The sequence below is a fragment of the Lathyrus oleraceus genome, chromosome 3 (assembly GCF_024323335.1).
Source record: "Lathyrus oleraceus cultivar Zhongwan6 chromosome 3, CAAS_Psat_ZW6_1.0, whole genome shotgun sequence".
NCBI lineage: Eukaryota > Viridiplantae > Streptophyta > Magnoliopsida > Fabales > Fabaceae > Lathyrus > Lathyrus oleraceus.
In genome coordinates, this window is record NC_066581.1 from 107796615 (window position 1) to 107816101 (window position 19487).

Genomic DNA, 19487 nt, shown 5'->3' on the forward strand with positions numbered 1-19487 from the left:
ACATAAGATAGGAAAGAAAGGTAGAACCTGGTCATTCTGCTACTGACGCCTTTTGCCACATGGACGTGGACGTCCACTGTTTTCTGGCTGGTGAGGTGGCGTATTGTTCTGGAGATCTTTCACACGCATTGTTAATGTTGTCATTTCATTGATCAAGCCAGACATGTTCTGTTCGGTTCTGAAGGCGTAGTCGTGCTGATCATGCTGCATTTGGCAAAGGATTTGCGTCATTTCAGTTTGCTGAGCTTCCATGTTTTGGATCTGTAGGTCGCGCTGAGCGTCTAATTCGCTACGTTGTAGCAGTTCAGCATAAATCTCGTCAAGAGTAGCTAGTGCCACATTTCTTCTTGGTCTTTGACTGGAAGATGTACCTGCAACATTTTCAAATGAAGTGTGTGTGGTGTGTAGGTCAGTAGCGGGAGCAGTTTGCTCCGGAATGTGATCCTCATCGGTGTCCCCTCCAGCAGCTACATTCTCAGGAATGTGCGTGGGGACTTGGTTAGGCACCGGATCATTAGTATAACAATAACTATCCAGGTTGCGCTCATCTCTGCGATTTGGATTTGGGAGGATAAAATCTTATACCACATTATTAGCAATTATTAAATTAAATCTACCGTCACTCCTTCATTTTACTAGTTTCATGCTCCTTGTCATGTCAATGTCAATGGCATGACACGGGAGCGGGGGTTAGCCTGGAGTATTTTTCTTCGAGTCCAAGGACTCTGGCTATGGAGGTTACTAAACCTCCAAAACTAATCGGGCCTCGCTTCGCATTGACAATGGCCTGCATGTGAGATAGCATAAAACGGACGGTATTCACCTATTGTGGCAAAAATGTGGCGAACAAATAAAAGAGTTCTTTTTCATTCAACTTGTTAGAATTTGCTCGGCCAAAAATGGTGCACGCCAATATTTGGCAAAAATATCGAATAGTCGGGTTTTGAATTAAAGTGGCTCGGTTTCCCTCAAAACTATGAGTTATTGTACCGGTTATTGCCCTCTAAAATGGTTGGAAGGCGCGTTGCAAACCCTCAGTATCTGGGATCTCACTTACTACGCCATCCCCATGGGGGAAATGTAGCAAGTCCGCTAGTTGGGAAAATGTAAGGGCATATTCGATGTTAAATAAACGAAATTGGACAGTCCCACTTGAGCAGTTTATGTTGGGTGTGGGACTAAAAATTAATGAGCTCAGGAATTCTAATGTTAGTTGAGCATAAACAGGGTCCTTGAGAGATAGAAAATAATTTAAATTTAAAGTGTCTAGCATATAGTTAACACTCTCTATAATTCCTAAAGCAAATAAATAGGGTTCATTGGCATACCTTGTTGATTCGATCTTTCTGGCGCTTAGAGATGTGTACGTCTCCTCTTGTAATTCACCTGATTCTCCATTTCTGAACACTATTTCGTATTCCCTCATTTGTGTCATAATGGATTTCACACTCTTTGTGTAATGTAGTGAGAATAGAGCAAGAGAGGAGAGAAATATGTAAATGGGAGGTGTGGTTTGTTGAGGTAATATTGGTGGTTTATATAAAGGTGATGGTGGTTGGAAAATTAATTGGAAAATTAATTGGTAAATAAATTGCATTTACGGTTTTTTATGTCTTGGTCAAAGAGTAGTTGAAAATGGTTGAATGACATTAAGGCAATGTCTTGCATGCAAGGGACATCACAATAAAAGTGACATGAATGGTCAAAATACACAGCCTGCGCGTGCAGGCTTGTGTAGTGGCTTGCGCCACTTTTGGTGTTGGTGGCGAGTGCCACTATGGGCCCTATGGCGGGCGCCACAACCCTCACATGGGCGCCACAACTGTGTGTGGTAGGCACCACATGCAGTGTGGTTTCCCATGTGTGTGCCTTTATTTTGCTTTGATCATGGAATTTAGTTTACCAATAATATATATTGTATGGGAATAATAAACATGATATAGTGGAATGGAATTTAATTGTAAAATTGACGAATAAAAGAATCGAGTAGACGGGAAAAGATGAAATAATTTGTCTACTGGAATAAAAAGAAATGAAGTAATTAAATAAATCCCAATGTGTAACAGCAAATAACAATAAAATTCCAAACAATAAAATAAAATAAAAGTCAGTAAATCGGTAATTCAAATAAATTAGCCATTACGACGACTGCTGGTAGGAGGAGCGAACGAGTAGAAGTGCTGGTAAATGTGATCCAGGTTCTCTGTCACTACATCCATAAAGTTGTGGAATTCCACACGGAGGGTGATCAGCTCGCCTCTCAGGTTGGCGATGTCTGTCTGAACAATTTCGATGGCAGCATCATGATCGGTGAGAGGTGCAACAGGTATAACTGGGGCATGTGATTCAGCATCAGAGAGATAATTTTCATGGTGATCATAGACTTGGGGTGGTGGTCCATCCAAATCATAGAGCCTGTTGTTCCTATCATGTACACTCGTCCTAGGGTCTGGCAGGGTAAACATGTGTACTACTTCGCTGTTAATGAGGAATTCAAACACATCCGGGCCTAGGTTCCTAATGATACCGGTGTTGACACAAAATCGGATGTTCATATGTCGTATGACCCTGACGAGTGGGTAATGCAGTCCCATTGCATGCGCTATCATGGTCACTAAGCCTCCCAGTGAGATTGGTCCATAATCTTCCCGTGCTATACGGTACAGATTAGTTATCATGAATGGGGTGTTAATAGGTCGGGCTTGTGATGCACAGTACATTATAAATAATTCGTCTTTGGACACAAAGGTTCTGTTCTTTTCCTTTCCAAAAAGGGTGTGAGCTAGGATCTTATGAAAGTAACGAATGGCAGGGTTATGGATGTTCTCTGATTGCATAAGGTCTGGCTCGGGATGGTTGTTTCCAGTGATGCTACCCCAAAAGAGGTCTAATTGATGGTCCACAAGTATGTCTTCCTGGGTAATGGTAAAGGTATCAGGGCCATTAGGACATCCTAGGAGTTCAGCCATTTCTCTATGGGTGTAGCGGTAGTCTTTATCAAACAACCTAAAGGTGATTAGGCCTTTGTTAAATCCCATACCATGGTTTGGAAGGTACACTAGGGAGCTTAGGAATTCTAAAGTCAACCTACTGATGGAACTAAATTTTCTTTTGATAGCAAAGGTGTCCCAACCTAGTTGGTTAATTAGGAACATAACACTGTCTCTTATACCTAATTTGGTCATGGTGTGTTCATCTGGGTATAAGGTTAGTGTCATTTCTCTCTGAAATAGAGCCTCAAAACGTCTCATTTGAGCTCTGCCTCTGAAGACTATATTCATGTAATCTACTTATTGCATTGTGATAGTCAATAGCTAGATAAAATCAAGTAGATAATAGCATTAAGTTAGTAATGGTCAATATTACAGAAATGTACCGACTAACTTTATGAGAAATAAATAAAGAAGAAAACAAAGAAATGAAAATTAAGCAATAGTAATAATTATAAATTTGTGATGAAATTAATTAGTTAAAGACAGAGTGTGGGTTGTCTCCCACCAAACGCTTTATTTATTTTTGTAATCTCGACAGAAATAGGATAGGCGCTATTCTTTTGAATGAGCGTGAGGCTCTGCAAGCTTAAGATTTGCAATGAAATCATTGTTATCAATGTTGTGGTAATGTTTCAAACGTTGGCCGTTTACTATGAATGGTTCGCTCGTTTTTCCTTTTATCTCTATTGCTCCATTCGGAAAGATATTGGTGATTTTGAAGGGACCGGACCACCTAGAACGAAGTTTTTTGGGAAAGAGTCTGAGGCGGGAGTTAAACAGGAGTACTTTGTCGCCTTGGTTAAACTCTTTCCTTAATATGCGATTGTCGTGCCATTTTTTTGTTCTTTCTTTATAGATTCGGGCATTCTCATACGCATCTAGCCTAAGTTCTTCTAGTTCGTGGATATCTAATATTCTTTTCTCGCCTGCGGCAGTACAATTGAGATTAAGGGTCTTAATGGCCCAATATGCTTTATGTTCTAATTCTACCGGCAGATGACATGATTTTCCATAAACTAGCTTAAAAGGTGTGCTTCCTATTGGGGTCTTATAAGTTGTCCTATATGCCCACAGGGCTTCTGGTAATTTTGAGAGCCAATCTTTCCTAGAGATGGCAACTATCTTTTCTAAGATTTGTTTAATTTCTCGGCTTGAGACTTCTACTTTCCCACTCGTCTGTGGGTGGTAGGGTGTTGCTACACGGTGCCGGACTCCATATTTCAGTAATAGTTTTTCAAAAATCCTTAAAATAAAATGGGAGCCACCATCATTGATGACAAGTCCCAGCACTCCGAATCTAGGGAAAATTATTCGCTTAAAGAGTCTAATTACCACTCGTGTGTTGTTCGTTGGAGAGACTATGGCCTCAATCCATTTTGATTGTAATCGACCGCAACAAGGATATACTTGTTACCAAAAGAAGATGGGAAAGGTCCCATAAAATCGATTCCCCAAACATCGAAGACTTCTACTTCCAAAATGCCTTTAAGAGACATCTCGTCGCGTCTAGATATGTTGCCAGTGCGTTGACACCGGTCGCAATTTGTGATCGCGATGTGGACATCTTTCCACAGAGTAGGCTAAAAGAGGTTGGCTTGCAAGATCTTAGTGCAAGTCTTCGAGGTGCTTGTTGTTGGTGTAAACCCTAGAGGCCAATACTTTTTGGTACTTGTATCGAATTATTTATTAATAATAAAAGTATTTTTCTTTATTATGTTTGTTTAATAAAGTCCCTACAACAGCTAGTCCGTTTAATGTATCAAGTGTGACTTAATCATGAGATCACATTAAACATAAGGACACTATTTTTAAAGAATCCATAGTCGAGTTTTATTGTGAAGTGGGATAACATTAAAGCATTAAGACTATTATGTATATAGACTGATGATCACATCTCATGGATCATGGATAAGGAGTTATCAAGTCTTAAACATAGGTATGAATATTAAGAGTAATATTTATACTGGATTGACCCGCTATGAGAATACTATATAGAATGTTATGCAAAGTATCATAAGTTATTCTCATGGTGATAATGGTGTATACCACCCTTCGACCTGAAACCACTATGGACCCTAGATGTAGAGTTGAGTGCCTTATTGCTGATCAAACATTATCCGTAACTGGATGACCATAAAGACAGTTGATGGGTACTCCACGAAGCATGCTAAGAGACATGAGTGACCTAGATGGAATTTGCCCATCCTGCGTAACAGGATAAATGTCTATGGGCCCAATATTGAACTGGACAAGGATGACACGGTCTATGCCTTGTGTTCAATATAGACATAAGGGCAAAAGGGTAATTATACACATAAGTATTATCACAAAAGGATTTGTCAAATCACATGACATTTTATTTTCTTGGGTAGCAGTGATGTGTTGCTAGATACCGCTCATTGTTTATTATGTTAAATACGTGATTTAATATAATTGCCAATGCCGCGAAAACCTACAGGCTCACACACAAAAGGACGGATTGATGAGAGATAGAGTAACTAAGAAATATTGTAATGTATGGTGCACTTATCTGAATTATAGAACATCGTAAGGTACGGTGTACTTAAGTAGAATACGAAATATGGTAAGGTACCACACGCTTAAGTGATTTTGGCATATTATAAGATATGGGCCACATACACCTGAGTGGGTTTTTTAGCTTGCAGCCCACACAAGTGGTTATATAAATAGAACCCTTGTGTAGAAGCATTTGTACAGTTGCAATTTCGTTTCTCTCTCTCTCTCTCTCTCTCTCTCACTCAAAGCCTTCATTCATAGCAGCTAGCACTGAGATTGAAAGAATCCATTCGTATGGACTGAGTAGAGGCGTTGTCATAGTTCAACGTTCGTGATCGTTCCCTAGATCTGCATCAAAGGTTTCAATCGTCACAAGAGGTAACGATTCTATCACTGATCATGCCCATTCGTAAGGATCACTAAAGGAGAAAATTTTAAATTCCGCTGCGTATTGGGTCGCTCTTCTCCTTCAGTGGTATCAGAGCCACTTACAAAACCATGCATCTGATAGCTGTTTATTTTCTGTATTTTCTGTATTAATACGATTAAAAGACAGAATAAATCAAAGAATAAACGAGTAATTAAATTTGGCATCATGTGTGTACGATTTGGATGATTGATGTTGATTATGCTTAAGAATCCGACATTAGTATGGTGAAACAGCGATACATCGATCGTCCATAGGTTATGCAATTGGGATCGATCAAGTTATATATATGATATAAGTAATCCTGATGCAAAATACGGTACATATGATATACCGTTTCTGTTTCGTTCATTCAAACACTTAATGGTTGTTTTCCTTTGAGTGATCAATGGTCGTTTGCTTCTTGATCTGACATTAGTATGATGAAGCAATGACGTGTTGATCAATCATACTGAATCAACAATCAAGGTGCGTTTGAAGGTCTGAAATTAGTGCATTAGGGTTAATGACGGCACAAGGTTGTGTTGTCAAAGAGTTATGCGATTAGGGTTGTGACTGCGCAAGAGTTGTGTGACCGGGCAGCGGACCCCCGGCTAACTCTGCGTAGTGTGATTGGTCGCCGAAATTTAATTTGGTTTTAATTAATTAAAAGAATTAAAATTAATAATAATAATGTGTTTATTATTATTGTCTTGTGGTGATCGGTTATGGCCTTAGTTTTCCTTTATTTTATTTTGGGTTTTTAAAATACGACTTGCGTGTCGTGCCTCTCTTTTAATCTCTTAATGTAACTTCTTTTCTCATCTCACTCCCTCGTATGTAAAACGAGTTTCTTTTATGTAATGTAATGTTAAGAAGAAATAGAAGAATTCAATATCAAAGGAGGACAACCTTGAAGATCTTGCTTGGAGAAGCTTAGATCGTTATTAGGTTAGCTTAGGTTCTCTCATTGGCTTGGGAGAACAATTGCGCTAGGGGCCATAACTGTTTCATTATGTATGTTGATACATGTGAATGTATGTTGATGCATGTGAGAGGCGATTTATATGATACATAAGCCGGTGAGATCATAATAATTGCAAATTCCCTCAAATTAAATATTAAGTTTATGCTTTCCAAGTTTTAGCACTCATCAAGACTAGTATCGAATAATGTAGATTTCGCCTACGCGAGGTGCATGTTCTATATTAATAAGGTGCAATGGGATAATTGTAATATCCAATTTCTAAAATAATGGGTCAAACTTAACTAAAAAAATTATAATAAGATTATATATGTTTAGAAGCAAAAGTTGGAAATGATCCATGTGATGGATTGGAATAAGGAGTTATTCACCCAACTAACATATTCGAGAGTTGTATTAGATACAATTGGAAGGAGTTCCTACCTAAATAACCTAGATTTGTGTAATCCGCATACGCGGACTTAAAACAAAGTGAAATGTGGATCTCGACCCACTAGAAAATCTTCCAACGGGATTTTCCGAATCAAATGGTGAGGGTCATTTGTTTTGAATAAAATAGTGGGAGCATATTTAATTAAAGGCCTAATTAAATATGTTATTGATACTTATATTTTCATTATTTTCATGTAGATTACCATGACAACAAACACCTCTAACAACATTTTGCGATCAATCCTTGACAAGGAAAAATTGTCTGGGACAAATTTTCTGGATTGGTACCAAAATCTGAGGATTATCCTCAAACATGATAGAAAGTTGTATGTCTTGAAAAAACCTGTTCCTGAAGAGGAACCTCCTAGTTCTGCACCTAAGGCAGAAAGAGATGCTTATAAGAAGCATGTCGATGATGCCAATGAAACTGCTTGTCTCATGCTAGCTACCATGAACTCAGAGTTGCAAAAGCAACATGAGAACATGGCAACGTTCGATATGATCGAACACCTGAAGATGCTCTATCAAGAGCAAGCAAGGCATGAAAGGTTTGAAGTTTTAAAAGCCCTTTTTCAAGGCAAGTTAGTTGAGGGAGCCCCTGTAGGTCCCCATGTGCTCAAGATGATTGGGTATGTGGAAAACCTTGAGAGGTTGGGTTTTCCCCTCGGAAAGGAACTTGCGACTGATTTGATCTTGCAATCGTTTCCAGATAGATTTAGTCAATTTGTCCTAAATTTCAATATGAATGATATGGACAAATCTCTTCCTGAACTGCTAGCCATGTTAAGAACTGCTGAGCAGAATCTGAAGTCAAAAGGGAAGTCCATTCTGATGATCGGAAATGAAAAGAGACAGAACAAAAGACCCACCAAGCAGGGTGATAAAGGGAAAGGCAAGGAAGCTGCCAAACCCAAACTCATTGTTGCTGCTTTGAAGCCTAGTGGAGGCATAGAAAAGGAAGGCATCTGCTTCCATTGCGGTAAGACCGGACACTGGAAGAGAAACTGCCCAAAGTACCTGGAAGATAAGAAGAATGGAGTAGAGACTTCAACTTCAGGTATTTTTGTTATTGAAATTAATTTATCTACTTCTGCATCATGGGTATTAGATACTGGATGCGGTTCTCACATTTGTACCAATGTGCAGGGGCTAAAAGGAGAGTAGAGATTTGGAAAAAGGTTAAGTTGACCTATGAGTTGGCAATAGAGCAAAGGTTGCTGCTTTAGCCGTAGGAACTTATGTATTGACTTTACCTAGTGGTTTAATAATTCAGTTAGAGAACTGTTATTATGTACCTTCAATTAGCAAGAATATTATTTCCGTTTCTTGTTTGGACAAGTTTGGTTTTTCATTTATAATAAAGAACAATTGTTGCTCAATTTATTTGAATAATATATTCTATGCTACTGCACAAATGAACAATGGACTATATGTCCTTGATCTTGAAATGCCTATTTATAACATTAATACTAAAAGGATGAAACCTAATGAGTTAAATCCAACTTACCTCTGGCATTGTCGATTAGGCCACATAAATGAGAAACGCATTTTCAAACTCCATAAAGATGGACTCTTGGACTCTTTTGATTATGAATCATATGAGACATTTAGATCTTGTTTAATTGGAAAGATGACAAAGTCTCCATTCACAGGAAAAGGTGAAAGAGCTAATGATCTTTTGGCCCTTATACATACTGATGTATGTGGGCCACTGAACATACCAGCCAGAGGAGGTTTTCAGTACTTCATCACATTTACTGATGATTTCAGTAGATATGGTTATGTGTATTTAATGAAACACAAATCAGAGTCCTTTGAAAAGTTCAAGGAATTCAAGAATGAAGTACAAAACCAACTAGGTAAGAATATTAAAACTCTTCGATCGGATCGAGGTGGTGAGTATTTAAGCCTAGAGTTTGATGACCATTTGAAAGAGTGTGGGATCCTATCCCAACTTACTCCTCCTAGAACACCCCAATGGAATGGTGTATCTGAGAGAAGAAATCGAACCCTGTTAGACATGGTCCGATCCATGATGAGTCACGCCAATCTTCCAAACTCCTTTTGGGGACATGCACTATTGACAGCAACTTACACACTTAACCATGTTCCATCCAAAAAGGTTGAGAAGACACCATATGAGATATGGAGTGGTAAGAAATCACATATGTCTTACATGAAGATTTAGGGTTGCGAAGTTTATGTGAAACGATAAATTTCAACTAAGCTTGAGCCCAAATCTGACAGATGCTTATTTGTGGGGTATCCTAAAGAAACAAGAGGGTATTACTTCTACAATCCTTCTGAGGGCAAAGTGTTTGTCTCTCGAACTGGAGTTTTCCTAGAAAAGGATTTTATTTCCAAAGGAATCAGTGGGAGGAAAGTAGAGCTTGAAGAAATTCAAGAATCACAAAGCATTGATACACCTATGGAGGAATTAGAGCAGGAAACACAAGTAGTTGTGGAAGAGCAATCTTCTCAAGTAGAACAAGACCAGCGTAGGTCAAGCAAGATACGTCACCTACCTGAGAGATATGGATATCTCATAACTGATCAAAGTGATATATTACTCATGGACCAAGATGAGCCTGTGACCTACCAAGAGGCCATAACTGGTCCCGAGTATGAGAAGTGGCTAGAAGCCATGAAATCTGAAATGGATTCCATGTACACAAACCAAGTTTAGACCTTGGTAGAGCCTCCTGTAGGAGTTAACCCTATAGGATGCAAGTGGGTCTTCAAAAAGAAGATTGACATGGATGGTAAGGTACACACCTATAAGGCAAGACTGGTTGCAAAAAGATATAAACAAATTCACGGGGTTGACTATGATGAAACCTTTTCACCAGTTGCAATGCTTAAATCTGTTCGGATTTTACTTGTTATCGCTGCATATCATGATTATGAAATATGGCAGATGGATGTCAAAATTGCTTTCCTTAATGGGAATCTTCTTGAGGATGTGTACATGACACAGCCTGAAGGATTTGACATACCAGAAGAAGCCCAAAAGATATGTAAGTTACAAAGATCAATCTATGGATTGAAGCAAGCTTCCAGAAGCTGGAATCTTTATTTTGATGAAACAGTAAAACAATATGGATTCATCAAGAACGAAGATGAGCCTTGTGTATACAAGAAGGTTAGTGGGAGCATGATCATTTTCCTAGTATTATATGTAGATGACATATTACTCATTGGAAACGATGTCCCTACCCTGCAACAAGTAAAGTCTTGGTTGGGGAAATTCTTTTCTATAAAGGACCTAGGTGAAGCAACCTATATATTAGGAATCAGAATCTATAGAGATAGATCACAAAAACTGCTTGGCCTAAGTCAGAGTACGTACATAGATAAAGTGTTGAGACGCTTTAATATGCATGATTCCAAGAAAGGATTCATACTTATGCAACATGGATTGTGTCTATCAAAAACACAATCCCCTTCAACTAAGGAAGAAAGGGATCGCATGAAAAAGATTTTGTATGCATCTGCAATAGGATCTATCATGTATGCCATGTTATGTACTCGACCAAATGTCTCGTATGCTTTAAGTGGAACGAGTAGGTACCAATCTGATCCTGGTGATGCTCATTGGGTAGCTGTCAAGAATATCCTTAAGTATTTGAGAAGGACTAAGGACTCATTCTTGATATATGGAGGTCAGGAAGAATTGGCTGTAATTGGATACACCGATTCTAGCTTCCAGACAGATAAGGATGACTTTAGATCACAATCTGGTTATGTGTTTTGCTTAAACGGTAGCGCTGTGAGCTGGAAAAGTTCAAAGCAAGATACAGTTGCTGATTCTACAACCGAGGCGCCTCAAGTGCAGTAAAGGAAGCTGTTTGGATCAAAAAGTTCATTAGTGAACTTGGCATAGTTCCTAGCATTGTGGATCCCATTAGTCTCTATTGTGATAACAATGGTGCTATCGCACAAGCTAAGGAGCCTAGATCTCACCAACTATCCAAACACATACTTAGGCATTATCACCTCATTCGAGAGATAATAGATAGAGGAGATGTGAAAATATGCAGAGTACCTACACTTGACAATATTGTTGACCCACAGACAAAGCCTCTTGCGCAGCAGAAGCATGATGGCCATACTAGATCTATGGGCATTAGGGGTATGCCTGATTGGCTCTAGTGCTAGTGGGAGATTGTTGGTGTAAGCCCTAAAGGCCAATACTTGTTTAATAAAAGGCTTTTTCTTTATTATGTTTGTTTAATAAAGTCCCTAGAATAGCTAGTCCATTTAATGTATCAAGTGTGACTTAATCATGAGATCACATTAAACATAAGGACAATATTCTTAAAGTATCCATAGTCGAGCTTTATTGTGAAGTGGGATAATATTAAATCATTAAGACTATTATGTATATAGACTGATGATCACATCTCATGGATCATGGATGAGTTATCAAGTCTTAAACATAGGTATGAATATTAAGAGTAATATTTATACTGAATTGACCCGCTACGAGAATACTATATAGAATGTTATGCAAAGTGTCATAAGTTATTCTCATGGTGATAATGGTGTATACCACCCTTCGACCTGAAACCACTATGGACCCTAGATGTAGAGTCGAGTGCCTTATTGCTGATCAAACATTGTCCGTAACTGGATGACCATAAAGACAGTTGATGGGTACTCCACGAAGCATGCTAAGGGACATGAGTGACCTAGATGGAATTTGCCCATCCTGCGTAACAGGATAAATGTCTATGGGCCCAATATTGAACTGGACAAGGATGACACAGTCTATGCCTAGTGTTCAATATAAACATAAGGGAAAAAGGGTAATTATACACATAAGTATTATCACAAAAGGATTTGTCAGATCACATGACATTTTCGTGTCTTGGGTAGCAGTGATGTGTTGCTAGATACCGCTCATTGTTTATTATGTTAAATACGTGATTTAATATAATTGCCAATGCCGCGAAAACCTACAGGGTCACACACAAAAGGACGGATTGATGAGAGATAGAGTAACTAAGGAATACTGTAATGTACGGTGCACTTATGTGAATTATAGAATATCGTAAGGTACGGTGTACTTAAGTAGAATACGAAATATGGTAAGGTACCACGCGCTTTAGTGATTTTGGCATATTATAAGATATGGGCCACATACACTTGAGTGGGTTTTTTAGCTTGCAGCCCACATAAGTGGTTCTATAAATAGAACCCTTGTGTAGAAGCATTTGTGCAGTTGTAATTTTGTTTCTCTCTCTCTCTCTCTCTCTCTCACACTCAAAGCCTTCATTCGTAGCAGCTAGCACTGAGATTGAAGGAATCCGTTCGTGTGGAATGAGTAGAGGCGTTGTCATCGTTCAACGTTCGTGATCGCTCTGTAAATCTGCATCAAAGGTTTCAATCGTCACAAGAGGTAACAATTCTATCACTGATCATGCCCATTCGTAAGGATCACTAAAGGAGAAAATTTTAAATTCCGCTGCGTTTTGGATCGCTCTTCTCCTTCACTTGCATGTCCTCCATAAGGAGCAGAATGACAGTGGGAAATTACGTTTTCTACCTCATCTTCTGGGACACATCGACGGAAAATGCCGTCGACGGCTCTTTTGAAAAGTAGAGGCTCATCCCAATAGTAGTGTTTAAGATCGTGGAAGAAATTTTTCTTTTGTTGGTACGTCAAGTCTGGCGGAAGCACCCTAGCTGCTAAGTAATTGATGAAGTCAACGTACCATGGCAGTGTGGTTTGGGTGTAAATTGCTTCCACTACTTCTTTTGTTTTGGTATCCTTATGGGTTAACGCATCTTTAGTTGTATTGCTTTCTAATTGGGTTATGAGTCTTTCGTACGGAAAATCATCATTTATAGGCACTCGTTCAGGTTCAATACCTTCCATTCTTGACAAGTGATCGACCACGACGTTTTCAGTGCCCCTTTTATCCTTAATTTCTAGGTCAAACTCTTGTAATAGTAAGATCCATCTTAGGAGTCTTGGGTTGGAGTCTTTTTGTTTTACAAGTACCTAATTGCAGCATGATCGGTATAGATAATTATCTTTGCCCCTACTAGGTAGGAACGGAATTTATCCAGAGCGAACACTACGGCTAAAAGTTCCTTTTCTATGGTGGCATAGTTCATCTATGCAGGGTCTAGGGTTCTACTTGCATAGTATATTGCATGAAGTTTCTTATCCCTTATTTGTCCTAAGACTGGGCCTACAGCATAGTCACTAGCGTCACACATGATTTCAAAAGGTAATCTCCAATTGGCCGGTTGCATGATAGGTGCGGTAATAAGAGTTGTTTTCAGTTGTTCAAACGCCGCTAGGCATTTGTCGTCAAAGATGAATTCGGCGTCTTTCATCAATAAGCCAGTCAGTGGTTTGGTGATTTTTGAGAAATCTTTAATGAATCTCCGGTAGAAACCGGCGTGTCCTAAGATGCTTCGTATTTCTCTTACGGTTTTCGGAGGCTTGTCGACTTCAATCCCCTTGTCGGATACTATGTGTCTGAGCACGATTCCTTGTCGGACCATGAAATGGCATTTTTCCCAGTTTAGCACGAGGTTCACTTTTACGCATCTTTTTAGTACCATTTCAAGATTCGATAAGAATCCTTCAAAGCTCTGTCCGCATACAGAGAAATCATCCCTAAAGACTTCCATGATGTCATCTATGAAATTAGCAAAAAATTGACATCATGCATCTTTGGAATGTTGCGGGAACGTTACATAGTCCGAATGGCATTCATCGGTAGGCGAATGTACCATAGGGGCATGTGAAGGTCGTTTTCTCTTGGTCGTCGGGATGAATAGGAATTTGGAAAAATCCTGAATAACCGTCTAGGTAGCAGAAGTGAGAATGCTTAACCAATCGTTCAAGCATTTGATCAATAAACGGTAAAGGAAAATGATCCTTCTGAGTGGCTTTGTTTAACTTTCTATAATCGATACACATTCTACTTCTAGTAACCACTCTCTGTGCTATAGATTCTCCTTTTTCATTATTCACAACTGTGACGCCTCCCTTCTTTGGTACAACATGTACTGGGTTGACCCATTGACTATCGGATATTGGGTAAATAATACCTGTTTCTAACAGCTTTTGTACTTATTTCTTTACTACATCACTCAGAATGAGATTTATCCTTCTTTGATGTTCTCTTGAGGTCTTACTGTCTTCCTCTAGCATTATGTGATGCATGCATATGGAAGGGCTTATTCCTTTTAGACCTGAGATATTGTAGCCTAAAGCAGTTGGGTATTTTCTCAAAACATGTAGAAGCTTTTCGGTCTCTATCTGTCCTAAGTCTGCATTTACTATTATAGGTCGCTCAAGTTCAGTGTCTAGGAATTCGTACCTTAGATTTTTGGGTAACGTCTTAAGTTCTAGGGCTGGTTTCTTTGGGCAAGGCATATGATCGGGTGTTAGTGCTAGGCATTCGCTTAGGCTGTCATCTTGGTATTCCTTACTTAAATTTTTATCTTCAAAAGTAGGAGGGCTTGGAATTTTCAGTATTTTGGAGTATGATGTTTGTTCATTCTCCATTTCTCTTATGCATTCGTCGATGACATCTAGTAGACAACAGGTGTCGTCTATAGCTGGTGCCTTTAGGAATTGCGTCAAAATGAATTCGACCTTTTCCTCACCAACTTTGAAGGTTAGCTTTCCTTTCTTAACATCTATGATAGCTCCGGATGTAGCTAGGAATGGTCTTCCTAATATGATAGGGATGTTGGAATCCTCTTTTAGATCCATGATTATAAAATCAGTAGGAATATAGAATTGTCTTATGCGCACCAGAATGTTTTCTAGCATACCTACGGGAAATTTAGCAGACTGGTCTGCAAGTTGTACGGACATCCTCGCAGGTCTTAGTTCTCCCATTTTTAGCCTTTCGCATATGGACAAGGGCATTAAACTAATACTGGCTCCTAAGTCGCATAGTGCTTTGTCGATGACAAACTTTCCGATTACACAGGGTATGGAGAAACTACCTGGGTCTTTCAGTTTATGAGGCATATTGTTTTGTATTATGGCGCTACACTCAGCAGTAAGTGCAATAGTTTCGTTATCCTCTATCTTCTTCTTATTAGATAAGATTCCTTTGAGAAACTTAGCATATGAGGGCATTTGAGTTATGGCTTCTGTAAAGGGTATTGTGATATTCAATTGTTTTAGAAGCTCTACGAATTTTTTAAATTGCCCTACACTTTTAGATTTAACAAGTCTTTAAGGATAATGGATATGGGGTTTATACGGTGGTGGAGGCACATAAGGTTCTTCTTTCTCTACGGCCTCTTCGTTTTTATCTTCCTCTTGTTCGTCTTCCTTCTCAGTTACCTTATATGGGTCTTAATGCATGGGTGGGTTTTGAGTTCTAGGGTCGATCAGTCCGTCTAGATCTGTCCCACTTTGTAGTATAATAGCATTTGCATGACCTTTCGGGTTTGGTTGCGCCTGTCCAGGAAATGTTCCTGCAGGAGCAGCGGTAGGTGCTTGTTGTTGTGCCACTTATGAGATTTGTGTTTCCAACATTTTGTTATCGGTGGCTAATGCGTCTACCTTGTTTGCTAACTACTTGATTTTCTCACTAGTGTGTATGTCTTGATTTAGGAAATCCTTATTTGTTTGGGCTTGGGTAGCTATAAAGTTTTCCATCATTATTTCTAAGTTTGATTTCCTAGGAGCATTTTGAGTATTTGTGGCAGCTTTTTGATATCCTGGTGGTACAGCAGGTGCTTGGTTAGGTGCATACAATGCATTATTGTTTTTGTACGAGAAGTTAGGATGGTTCTTCCAACCTGGGTTATAGGTATTTGAGTAGGGGTTTCCTTGAGCATAGTTCACCTGGTCTGTGGAGGTTCCGATCAAGAGTTGACATTTTGGGGCAGTATGCCCTTGAACTCCGAATATCTCACAGTTTGGTGCTACGCCATCCATGGTGGCTGTTGGTGTTATGGTCAAGCTGTCTATCTTTTGAGTCAGAGCATCTACCTTGGCGTTGACATGGTCAAGACTGCTTAATTCGTACATGCCATCCTTCGTTTGAGGTTTCTCTATAGAGGTTCTTTTGCTTCCCTATTTGTAATGATTATGGGCCATACTTTAGATGAGTTGATAGGACTCGTTGTATGGTTTATCCATTAGTGCGCCACCCGCGGCGGTGTCTATTGTCAATCTTGTATTGTACAAGAGATCGTTATAAAAGGTGTGAATGATCAGCCATTCTTCTAGACCGTGATGTGGGCATAGCCTCACCATGTCTTTGTATCTCTCCCAAACTTCAAAAAGTGATTCATTATCCTTTTGTTTAAACCCGTTCATTTGGGCTCTTAGCATAGCCGTCTTACTAGGTGGGAAATATCGGGCTAAGAAGACTTTCTTCAACTTGTTCCACATAGTGACAAAGTTGGATGGCAGAGACTCGATCCAATCTCTAGCTCTATCTCTTAATGAAAATGGGAAAAGATGGATTCTTATAGCTTTTGGGCTGACACCATTCGCTTTCACTGTGTCTGTGTATTGCAAAAATACTGAAAAGTGTAGGTTTGGGTCCTCCGTGGGACTACCTGAAAATTGGTTTTGCTGTAGGGCTGACAACAGTGAGGGTTTTAACTCAAAATTGTTGGCTTCGATCGCAGGGGCAGTGATGCTGTTATGTGGTTCATCCTGTGAAGGGATTGCATAATACTTAAGAGGATGGTTTTGCACTCCTTCGGCCATCTCTGGTTGAATAACTGATTCAGAAGTAGGAATGTTAAGGTCAGGAAGATTTAGCTTGATACGATGTTCCCGTATCAAGTCTTGTATCCAGCGTTCTAATCTAAGATAACGCCCGTGTTCGTCGAATTGTAGCTTTAATTTCTCGCCTTGAGAGCGAGTACTTGGCATACACTCGACAAATGTAGAAAGGGAAAAAGAATTGTTTGCCTTAGTCTATACTGGGTAACGCTAGAGTTACGATATCGACTAAATTAGTCCCCGGCAACGACGCCAAAAACTTGACCGCGACTTAGTAAGTCTATGTGAATCGTGACTGCAGGTGCACAGTCCTATCGCGTAGTTTTAAAGATTATCGAACCCACGAGGACTAATAATTGAACGTATCGTGGTCTAATGTTGCTATGTAAATATAAGGCTAAATGATTGTTCTATGATTGGAGGGATGAAGAGAAATAACTATAATGTAAATAGAAATAAGATATGGGATATAGGGGATATCGGTATGTAATTCCTCAAACTTCGGGGATTCGATAGATAGTTGGTGTAATCTTATTGGTTAAAATATTCTTCAGTAGAAATTATTTATAGAAAGGACTTAGTCTCACACTCTCGTTTTTATTGACTCTGACCATACTCCTAAACCATAATGCTTGGCTCTCGCGGTCTCATTTTGAATTTAAAAGTAATTTTTGAATATAAATAAAGTCTAATTAATCCTAAAGCGCTCTCGCTGTGTTTAGGATTAATGCCTAGTTTCAGCTATCTGGTTAAAATCTTAAACACTCGTTCTTGTTGACCGTAACCTTAGTTTTTTTTGTAATCTCGTATGAAAAACAGTTTGATTAAAATAAGAAACTAAAACCGGAAAAATAAGTTTTATAAAAACTAACACTAATTATTTATTGGACCCCGTCGTTTCGACGGTCTTTACATACTGATACCTAAGGGTTTAGCCAGACATGGATCCGGTAACTGACATGGTATTTGAGAAATTAAACATGCAATAAGGCATAAATAAATAAAACAGTAATCAAAATAAAACCTGGATTACAATTTAAGAACTGGAAATGAATCTTGAATCTTCGATTAAAATAATTCCGGTAGGCTTTGGCAATGAATAACCCTATCAATTGAATCCCAAATGCGTAAAATAATAAACCGTAATAGTCCCCGATATGGAGAAACTATCACTTTTACGGAGTAAGAAAACTGCCTAGAAAACTAAAAGAAAAAATAGTGCTGAATAAAATTAATCGTGAACTTGAAAACTGGAAGAAGAGCCTCCTCGTGGGAGTATGGGAGGTCCACTTTTATATCTTTTCCACAAATCCTAAAATGTAGCAAGGTGGTGGGAATCGTGGCTAAAAAGGTGGAGAAAATGGTGGAAGACCTGGTTGTGGCAGTTGCCACAACCCTAGCTTCTTAATGAGTGGTGAGCGCCACCTTTGTAGCAACAGAAAGCCACTTCTCAAGGGCTGGTGGTGGGCGCCACCTACCTCTTGGGCCAATGTGGCGGGCGCCACACTCCTTGGATAATGGGCGCCACAAGCCCATTTGCTTTGGTGGCCCATTATCTCTTTGAAAGCTTCATTTTCTTCTCTTTTTCTTCCCTTTTTCTTTCCTTTTTTCTATTTTCCATTTTGCTTGCGGTAAACCTTTTAATCGATAAATACCTGCAATAAACATGAAATACCGCGTAATAATAAGTGTTAATCGAGTAAAAAGCAATGCATATGGAGCCAAAACTACGATACGTTTTCGCGTTATCAATTGTTGAACTAGATAACCATCCACTTAAGAACTTCGTAGTCCCATCTCAAGATGAGCCACACTCAAGTATTGTTCCACCTGCAATCCAGGCGAACAACTTCGAATTGAAACCTTCTCTGTTGCAAATCATGCAACATAACCAGTTCTCAAGAAATCCCACAGAGGACCCAAATCTTCATCTGTCATTGTTTGTATAATATGTAGACACGTTAAAGAGTAATAACGTAAATCCATAACCGGCTCACTTACTTTCATTTCCTTTTTCCCTAAGAGATAGAGCCACAACGTGGCTACACTCTCTACCTGCTAACTCTATCACTACTTGGAATGAACTAAAGAAATCATTTTTAGCCAGATAGTTTCCTCCGAGAAAAACAATAGTGCTAAGAAATCACATAACTACATTCATACAGACAAAAAGAGAATCACTTTTTGAAACTTGGGAACGATAGAAGGACATGATGAGACTATGTTCTCATCACGGTCTAGAGAAATGGCTCATCATCCATACATTTATAATGGTCTACTTTATAACACAAGAATGGCCATAGACGTTGCAGTTGGAGGTGCTTTAATGGATACACGCTTCCATCAAGCTTACCATCTTATTGAGAACATGGCCCATAACCATTATCAATAGGAAATGAACGTTCTTAAGTAGAGAAAACACCACAA

At 39.1% G+C, this 19487-nt stretch overlaps 2 non-coding genes across 2 annotated transcripts; one reads left to right on the forward strand and one right to left on the reverse strand.

The window, feature by feature from the left end:
- The first annotated feature begins 16551 nt into the window (after positions 1-16551).
- Positions 16552-16658, forward strand: LOC127133552 (small nucleolar RNA R71). The gene has a single exon (XR_007807513.1). It is a non-coding gene; the product is annotated as a small nucleolar RNA R71 (small nucleolar RNA).
- A 2534-nt stretch (positions 16659-19192) lies between these two features.
- Positions 19193-19299, reverse strand: LOC127133716 (small nucleolar RNA R71). Its single transcript, XR_007807662.1, has one exon. It is a non-coding gene; the product is annotated as a small nucleolar RNA R71 (small nucleolar RNA).
- Positions 19300-19487: the final 188 nt, after the last annotated feature.